Source organism: Papio anubis, chromosome 6 (genome assembly GCF_008728515.1).
Source record: "Papio anubis isolate 15944 chromosome 6, Panubis1.0, whole genome shotgun sequence".
Classification (NCBI taxonomy): domain Eukaryota; kingdom Metazoa; phylum Chordata; class Mammalia; order Primates; family Cercopithecidae; genus Papio; species Papio anubis.
Window position 1 is genome coordinate 46,689,569 of NC_044981.1, and position 8,682 is coordinate 46,698,250.

An 8,682-nucleotide genomic window follows, 5' to 3' on the forward strand; every position below is an offset into this window, starting at 1 on the left:
CTGATTATATCTGTATTTATATTATATCCTGAAACCAGGTAGTGTAAGTCCTCTAACATTTTCTTTAAAAACTAAAATTACTTATCTATTTGTTATCTCTTATATTACCATATATTTTGAAATAAGCTTGTCAATTTCAACAAGTAATCCTGTTGATTGAGATTGCATAGATTTCTTTCAACAATATTCTTTCAGTTTGCTTTGCACATATTTTTTAAAATTTATCACTAGTCATTTCATGTTTTTGATACTATTATGACTGATATTTTTTACAATTCAATTTCTGTTCATTTTAGTATATAGATATATAATTGATTTTTGTGTGGAGACTTAATATCTTACAGCATTTGCTAGCCTACTCACAAATGCTAGTAGCTTTGTCTCGATTCCTCAATGTATATGCACATACACATTTCTGCATATGTCACATGTGAATGAAGACAGGTTTAATTCTTCCATTCTAATGTTCATATGTTTTATGTTTTGACTTATTGAATGAATTTATATTAAGAGTGGAAATCATTTCCTTGTTACTAATATTCAAAGAAGAACACTAAATATTTTGCCATTAAGTGTGATTTTAGCTGAGAGTTTTTCAACTTGACTTTTATCAAGTTGAATGGGTATTACATGCTCTCAAAAGCTTTACTGCATCTTTTGTGACAATCATGGCTTTTTAAAATGTATATTAATGTAATAAATTATATAGGTTGATACTCAAACCAACCTTGCATTTCTGCTATAAAACTAACTGGGCTATGATATATCACATTGAGGCAGGAGAATAAGACCTGGAGGCAGGGAACTTAAGACTGATCCCTGCTGGCTTTCTAGAACTAAATCAAATGAAAGCACGTCAGCAATGACAGGAATGTGAATGGCTTTGTAAGTTCACTTCCTCCTCTCCGTTCACACCATTTACACTTGGTAACTTCACATTCATCCTCTCCATTTACCTAGATCACACACACCAAATAACATCCTCTCCAGTTACAATAGGGTACATCCCGAGTAAATGACTCTGTGACTTCACCTCATTCTCTTCATTTACATAGAATATATGCCAAGTAACCAATGGGAAACCTCTAGGGTATTGAAATTCCAGAAAATTCTGTAAATGGCGCTGTTGAGCCCCTATGCTCCGGCTGCTCCCACACTGTGGAGTGTACTTTCATTCTCAATAAATCCCAACTTTTGCTTTCCTCACTTTGTGAGTTTTGTTCAATTCCTTCTTCGAGATGCCAAGAAACTGGACACCTACTGGTAACAACATTTGCTAATATTTTGTTAAGAAGTTTGTATCTATCTTTATGAAGATATTATCTCCCAGTTTTATTTCTTTGATGTTTCTTTTTTGACTTTTGTTATCAGGAAAATGTTGACCTCTGTTTTCTGAAAAAAAAAATGTGTAAGAATAGTATTTATTTGTTAAACAATTTATAGGCTATAACTGTGAATGTATGTGGGACTGTGTGTTCTTTGAGGTAAAGTTTACAAACTACTAATTCAATTGCTTACATATTTATAGGGCTAGCTATATTCAGAGACCTTTTTTTTTGGTTTATTTTGAGTTGGTGTTTGAAATATGCACTTGTACTGAATATACGTTTTAGGTTGCCATAATATTTTCTACAGCTTCTAAGAGGTTATTCCACTAACTTTTTGGTTGTATATTTTCCATAGGCAACATGAATACTTTTTTTTTTTTTTTTGGCCATGTTAAAGTTTTATTAAGTTTCAATACATAACATTCCAAAAAGTGAAAAGTGATCTATAATACCCAAGTTCTATGTTCAACTACCAGTTAAACAAGGAAAACATTTTCTATATCATTCTGTTTTACAACCAGTATAAACCCAGAACAATCAAGGTCTGATTCTTTTTCCGCAAGTCTGCTAGGTCAGTAAACTATTTATCAAACAGGTGTCTGGTCATTTTAACATATTCCTTGCTTTGAACTTAATAGTCATTCATAATTGGTACAATCTCTATATCCTATACTATCTTTAGGATATCTAAATATCTTAAATATCTAGGATATCTCAAGAGCCGAAAAGGTCCTCACAGACGCTTTAATCCAAGTAATCATAAAAGTATGGAAGGATTGGGCTAAAACAACTATGGAAGTACAACAACCACATAAATTTGGTCATTACCCATTACAGGTCTGTGATTAGTAGTAGTCTGTTAAATGAGAGTTAAAATGTTGTACTTACTATCCCTAGTTGCAAATGGTAAAACATGACATTGCCATAATTACAACCAAAGAAAAAAAAAAAAATCCTAGAATATGAGTTAGTTCCTGTAATCCAACAACTCGAGTCTGTTTCCTTTGAGAAAATTATGCTATTGGCTCTAGTCTCTAAAGCAATAAACTAAAACTTGTTTCCAAGATGGGGAGGTAAAGTGAGCTTATAAAACAATACAGCAAACGTGGCCTACTTATTTCCAGTGTGCTTGCCATTTTAACATGTTTGTTACTTTCCAGATGTCACTCGTAAGTTTTATTCTACAACTAAACTGTGTTTCTTGATAAGCCACCACCAAAAAAATGTTTCACTTACTGACAGACACAGACACTTCACTAGATAGAGCTACCACTTAGATTTATCATTTTTATGATTCAACTTAAGTTCTAAATTGAAGAGTTGTCCCATGACTTTAGCTAAAGAAAATGAAAAACCAAAGCTGTAAAATCTATGTAAAGAAACACAAGAACTTCCTGACTACTTCCACTTACCAGTTTCCTTAATTACTTCTCCTTTTCCATTTGGTCAATTATTGTTTTAAGGAACTACCACTCACTCCCTAGTTATGAATGTTAATCAACACTGATGCCATCCTCAGGTCCATAGGAACCCTTGAAGGCAAAATTTATTGCTTGCACCAAACCAATTCTGACAGCACTACTTATGCAACTGTAGTGACTTATCGACAATCAGCCACCGTCTGCTTCAACAACTCTTAGCATTTGATTTATCTGACTGCTAGCTTTATCTACTGTGAATAAATCAGCACTCCATGACCATAATGAGCATAATCCTAAACCATCTTTGCTGTTTCACAGGCATTCGATGCTTTAAACCTGATGTGGAATGCTGATAGATTAACTTTTTAGAAGTCATAAACCTTTAGGAAGTTGGAGATAATTTCATTGCTTATCTATTTTCTCCTTTGCAATCAAGCTGTTCCATTAAAAGTGAGACATTACAGAGTTGCAAAAATTTGAAACAGTAAGAGCAGACACCTTTGCAGCTTCATGGTTGGTTTTGGCCAAACTTTTTATTTAGTATTCTGTAGTTGTTTAACACACACTTAAATGGTCTTATTCAGGGAGGGGAAAGGGGAGGTTCTTGAGGATTCCCAAGGAAATGTCAGAAAAGCAAAATGGCCAGCATTACCCATTTGCTTTTTTGGGTTTACTGCGTGAATAGCACTTTCCTTACATAGGCATCTGATTTCAGGTTTTTCATGTTGAGAACATTGAGATTTCAGTTGGAAGACACCTGAAATCTTCTAAGTAGCATACTCCAACCACCCTCTAATAGCTAGCTTGTTTGTATAGGCAGAACAATTCATCTCTCCATTTTACATGGCTAGATGTTTTGTGGAAGATCTTAGAATTGCTTGCGTCATTTACTGGGAAAAATCAGATAGGAATTGGCCTTTAGGAACACTTTTACTTGGAAAGTTACAACACTAATATAACAAGTCTTAACACATTTAATATTTGCTTGTTGAAAAGCAATGTCATAAAGTCAAATAAAATTAAACATGTTTTACTTTTTTTCTCACAAGAATATAAAAATTATGGAGGGGAACTTAACAGGGAATTTAAAAAAGGTGACACAAGTTTTCCTTTTAGTAGTCCTTGGGTAGCTGTGACAGAATAGTTTCACTTTTTCTTTGTTTCTTTGAACTGGGGTTTTGGCTCAATGTTTTGTTTGTTTCTAGTATCTGCTTCTGCCTCCCCCTCTATCAGGTCAGCTTCCTCCACAGCCACCACCTCTTGGTGCTCTGCAGCTTGAACTGCTGTAGGAATCACGTGGAGAAGGGTACCCCCTTTCCAAAGAAGCGAGAAGCCCTGTTTCTTGTCTGCCAAGCTAATCACGACCACTTGAGTGGAGATCACTTCGGCTGCTTGAGTAACTGTCTTCACTTCTACCATATCCATCACGTGAGCTGCTGTAATCATGATAGAGACTGTTTCCAGCATAAAATGGTGGGGGCCCTTGTTTAGGTGGAGCACTATGTGAGTTATCATAACTCTCATATGAATCTCTGTAGGAACTTCCACTTGGATGATCTGAATAGTCATGATCACGATCATATCCATCTCTATCACTATAACCTCTTGATGGATGATCATCACACGAACGGGAATGACCATAATCATGGTAAGTATAATCTCGTGGTGGTGGTGCATAATCTCTTGTAGCACGAGAACTTGGGTAATCTCTGCTTGAAGAGCTGTCTTTAGTAGAATACGTATCATCTCTTGGGGACAAATAAACATCTCTACGAGAGGGCGGCAGTTCCCTTCGAGGTGGACCTCCGTAACTATCTCTCCCATGTGATAAAGGAGCTCTTCCTTCCATTCCACTGCTGCTGTGAACTGGTCCTGATGGTGCAGATCTCTTAGGAGAAGGACCTCCACTTCTTGGTGATGGTCCTCTTTTTACTGGGAGTGGTTCCCTGGAAGAACTTGTGTTAAAATGCATGGAATATCCACCATCATCCATGTGTCCTCCCCATGAGGGAGGTTTCCTGGTTCCTCCACTTCCTCCTCTTCCACCTCTTAGACCTCTTGGAGGGCCTCTACTTCTTGGAAGTGTAGGTGGTCCACGTCTACCACTTTCCAATGATTGTTTGGTGGCTTATTCCACTTTGATGGCTTTTCCATCTAATAACTTTCCATTCATGTCTCTGGCTGCATCCTTAGCGTCTGCTGGGCTTTCAAGGTGACAAAAGCAAATCCTCTTGATTTGTTGATTTCACGGTCTTTCATCAAGAGTACTTCCACTATTCACTATTCGTCCGTATTTGCCAAATGGTGCTTCAAGCGCTTTCTCATTTGTTTCCATATTAAGCCCAACAAAGAAGAACTTTCCTGGACAATCTGCTACAACCATTTTTTAAAACATTAATCAATTTCTTTTTTTGCTGGTGAATCAGAGGGGTGACAATGGGTTCAAGTTCCAGTGAGCTCACTAACAGTGACTTCCTACCAACTCAACACCAGTGGCAGCTGCCAGGTCCGAGAACCAAATCGCGAAGCCATTAACGCTACTGTGCAACCAATATGCATACATTTTAAACCTTGTTTTTCTTATGTAATTTGTCTTTTTTCTCTGGCTACTGTTAAGATTTTCTCTATCACAGGCTTTTAGCAATTTTATTTTGCTCTGTTTTATTTTGATAGGCATTTAAAAATATTTCCAGGTGTTGAGCAAGCATTGTAGCTTTATTCAAATTTGAGAATATAGTAACCTCTATTTCTTCAATTTTTATTTTTTTATTTCTCTGTCCTTACCCTGTTCGGAATTCCTATTCCATGTCTGCACATAAATTTATTTTGTTCCGTGGGTTACTGAAACAAATTATTTCATTCTCTTTCTTTTTCAATTTTAATAGATTCATTGCTAAATTTGAATATTTACTGATATTTTCTTGTGTAATATCTTATGTGTTGTTAAGCCTATCTAAAATTTCATTTAGACATTATTGTTCAACTCTAGAAGTTCTATCTAGTTGTTTGTTTTTTAAATTTCTATTTACCCTTTTATTTTGTTCATGTTATTCTTTACATATGTTTACATATTTATAATAGCTGCTTAATGTATTTGCTAGTTCCATTATCTCTGTCATTTATAGTTCTATTTGATTATTTTTCTCCTGCTTTGGATTACATTTTTTTACTTAACTTAGCAGTCATTTTTTATTTTATGCCGAACATTAAAGATTTGATGTTTTTTGGCTGGATTTTTGTTTTCTTCCTTTAAAAATTGTTAGGCTTTGTATCGACAGGTAATTGGTTACTTATAGATCATTGTCATTCCTTTGAGTCATTTTTTAAAGCTTTTCTGCGAGCAATCTAGAGTTGCCTTTATTCCACTGATAATTTGTCCAAATTATTAAGATACTGTCCTCTCTGATGAAAAGTTACTCTCTTAAATATGCTAAATAATCAAGAACTCTCCACTCTGGCTAGGTGGAGTTCAATATATGTTGTTAGAGCTTGTCTTGTGCGAACTCTGGAAATATTTACCTTATAGATACTTGGTTGTTTTTTTACCTGGCCTCATCGAGTTTCACTCCACACTTGCATATCTGAGTACTCAACAATGATATAAAAGGGCCCTGTAGTTAGATTTCTGAAGCTTTTTTTCTGCATAGCTCTCTCTTCTTAAATTTCCATAGGTTTTTGGGGAACAGGTGGTGTTTGGTTACATGAGTAAGTTCTTTAGTGGTGATTTTTGAGATTTTGGTGCACCCATAATCAGAGCAGTATACACTGTACCAGTTTGTAATCTTTCTTCCTCACCTCCACTCCCAATCTTTCCCCCAGTTCCCAAAGTCCCTTTTATCACTCTTATGACTTTGCATCCTTATAGCTTAGTTACCATTTATAAGTGAGAATATACGATGTTCAGTTTTACATTCCTGAGTTACTTCACTTAAAATAATGATCTCCAATTCCATCCAGATTGCTGCAAGTGCCAGAATGCCATTATTTTGTTCCTTTTTATGGCTCCATGGTATATCTATACATACCACAATTCCTTTATCCACTCATTAACTGATAGGCAACTGGGCTGGTTCCATATTTCTGCAATTGCAAATTGTGTTGCTATAAACATGCGTGTGCAATTATCTTATTTTGCATAATGACTTCTTTTCCTCTGGGTTGATACCCAGTAGTGGGATTGCTGTATCAAATGGTTGTTCTCTGCTTTCTTTGTTAAATTGTTTCTTGACTGAATTCTTTCTCCCAAGAAGACTAAGAACTGAGGACGCCACACTTTCTGGACGCCACACTTTCCAGTAACTTAATGAAATGTATTAACTTTCTCTTTTGTTGTGCTACAATATCCTTGCTGGTGGAGAAAACTTGAGGGTTGTAATTCTGTAGTTTGAGAAGTACTCATGTCCAAAATAAAGATTTGGGGTAATCCAGTACAAAATTTTCATTTCATATATTTTTTAGTTTTGTATTTCAATATGAATGATTAAAGTCCTTACGCAAGAACATCTGACTGAATAGAATGGCAAAATCTGTGAAGAATATCAAGAATTCTATCACAGGTGCACAAAATTTGCTTTCCAATTCTGCAAAGAACAGATGGGAATTGTCAGGTTGCAAGGTCTATGAGGGCATGATCTAAGAAATCCACCATGTCTGTCTGACATCATGATCATGGCTATAATGACATCAGATAATCTCAGATAGACATTTAGTAAAATATTCTATGAGACAATCATCACAATAGTGATAAATTGGCCATCATTTAAAACAGCAAAGCAGAAATTGTTCTTAGGAGGTATTTTATACTATTGTTCCTCTGTATGGGCTTTTAGCGTATGCTAAAGGCAAAACTCAAAAGGATTAAACTGTTGTCAACAAATTAATCATATTTCAGGAAAAAAGCTCAAGAGTATTTGTAAAATGCAAAAAAAAAAAAAAAAAAAGAAAGAAAGGAAAGAAAAAAATAATCAAGAAACCAACAAAGTTGAATTTTCAGTTCTACATGTAATGTAAAATCCCAAGGCATGCAAAGGAAGCAGAAAAATGTAACAATAATGAGGCACAAAATCACCCCTTTCTGTAAATTCTTATTTCCATCTGGATTATTTTCCTTCCACCTGTGGGAATTCCTTTAATATTTCTTGCAGTTCATATCTGCTTATTGCCTTTAAATTTTGTTAGGCAGGACCACAGCTGAATTTGACCTTTGGCTAATTTTGCTCCACGATCGACGCACAAATTTTCTACATACTATACCCCCCTACGATACCCTGTGAATTATTAGGATTTCCTCTCTAGTTAGTGGAAATGACCATTTATTCTTCCAGTCCTGTGTAAGTACGAAGGATTGTTACCTCTGTCTTTTCACGCATTTCTCTTCTGGTCTCAAGGTGTTTTCCCATGTTCATTTGCGGATTAATATTCAGCTGATGACTCAGGGAGAACTCTTCCAGATCTCTAGAGTTCTCTGTCTGGGCAACTCTCTTCTTTCTGGTGCTCTGCATTGCAAACTCTATCAACTTTGTCTTCCCTTCTTTGCCTGCTATGTCTCTTCAAGCCATAGGCTCTATCTGCTTTTCCTTTTTTGGTGCCACCTGGAAACCTCTTCAGAAAGTATACTGGGACAATCAGAGAGCTCACATTGTTTATTTAGTATCTCTGTTATTGCTCTCTGTCATTGTCTGATATCCAATGTCTTCAAAACCTTTGTTTCATTTATTTTGTGCATTTAAATAATGTTTTGGGAAGGAGAATATATCTAATCCTACTTATTCTACCTCGTTCAGGAGAAGTCTTGAAAGTAGGATTTTGGATTTGCATACAGTTTTTATATGTTTAATTTTTGTCGATGAACAAGGAACATTTTTGTTTTGTTTTGTTTTGTTTTGTTTTGTTTTGTTTTGAGACGGAGTTTTGCTCTTGTTGCCCACTCTGGA

General features: G+C 35.5%; 1 pseudogene across 1 annotated transcript; it reads right to left on the bottom strand.

Moving 5' to 3' along the window:
• Positions 1 to 1,713: 1,713 nt before the first annotated feature.
• LOC110743077 lies at positions 1,714 to 7,659 on the bottom strand (annotated as a pseudogene). Its single transcript, XR_002521575.2, has one exon. The product of XR_002521575.2 is annotated as an RNA-binding motif protein, X chromosome-like (transcript).
• Positions 7,660 to 8,682: the final 1,023 nt, after the last annotated feature.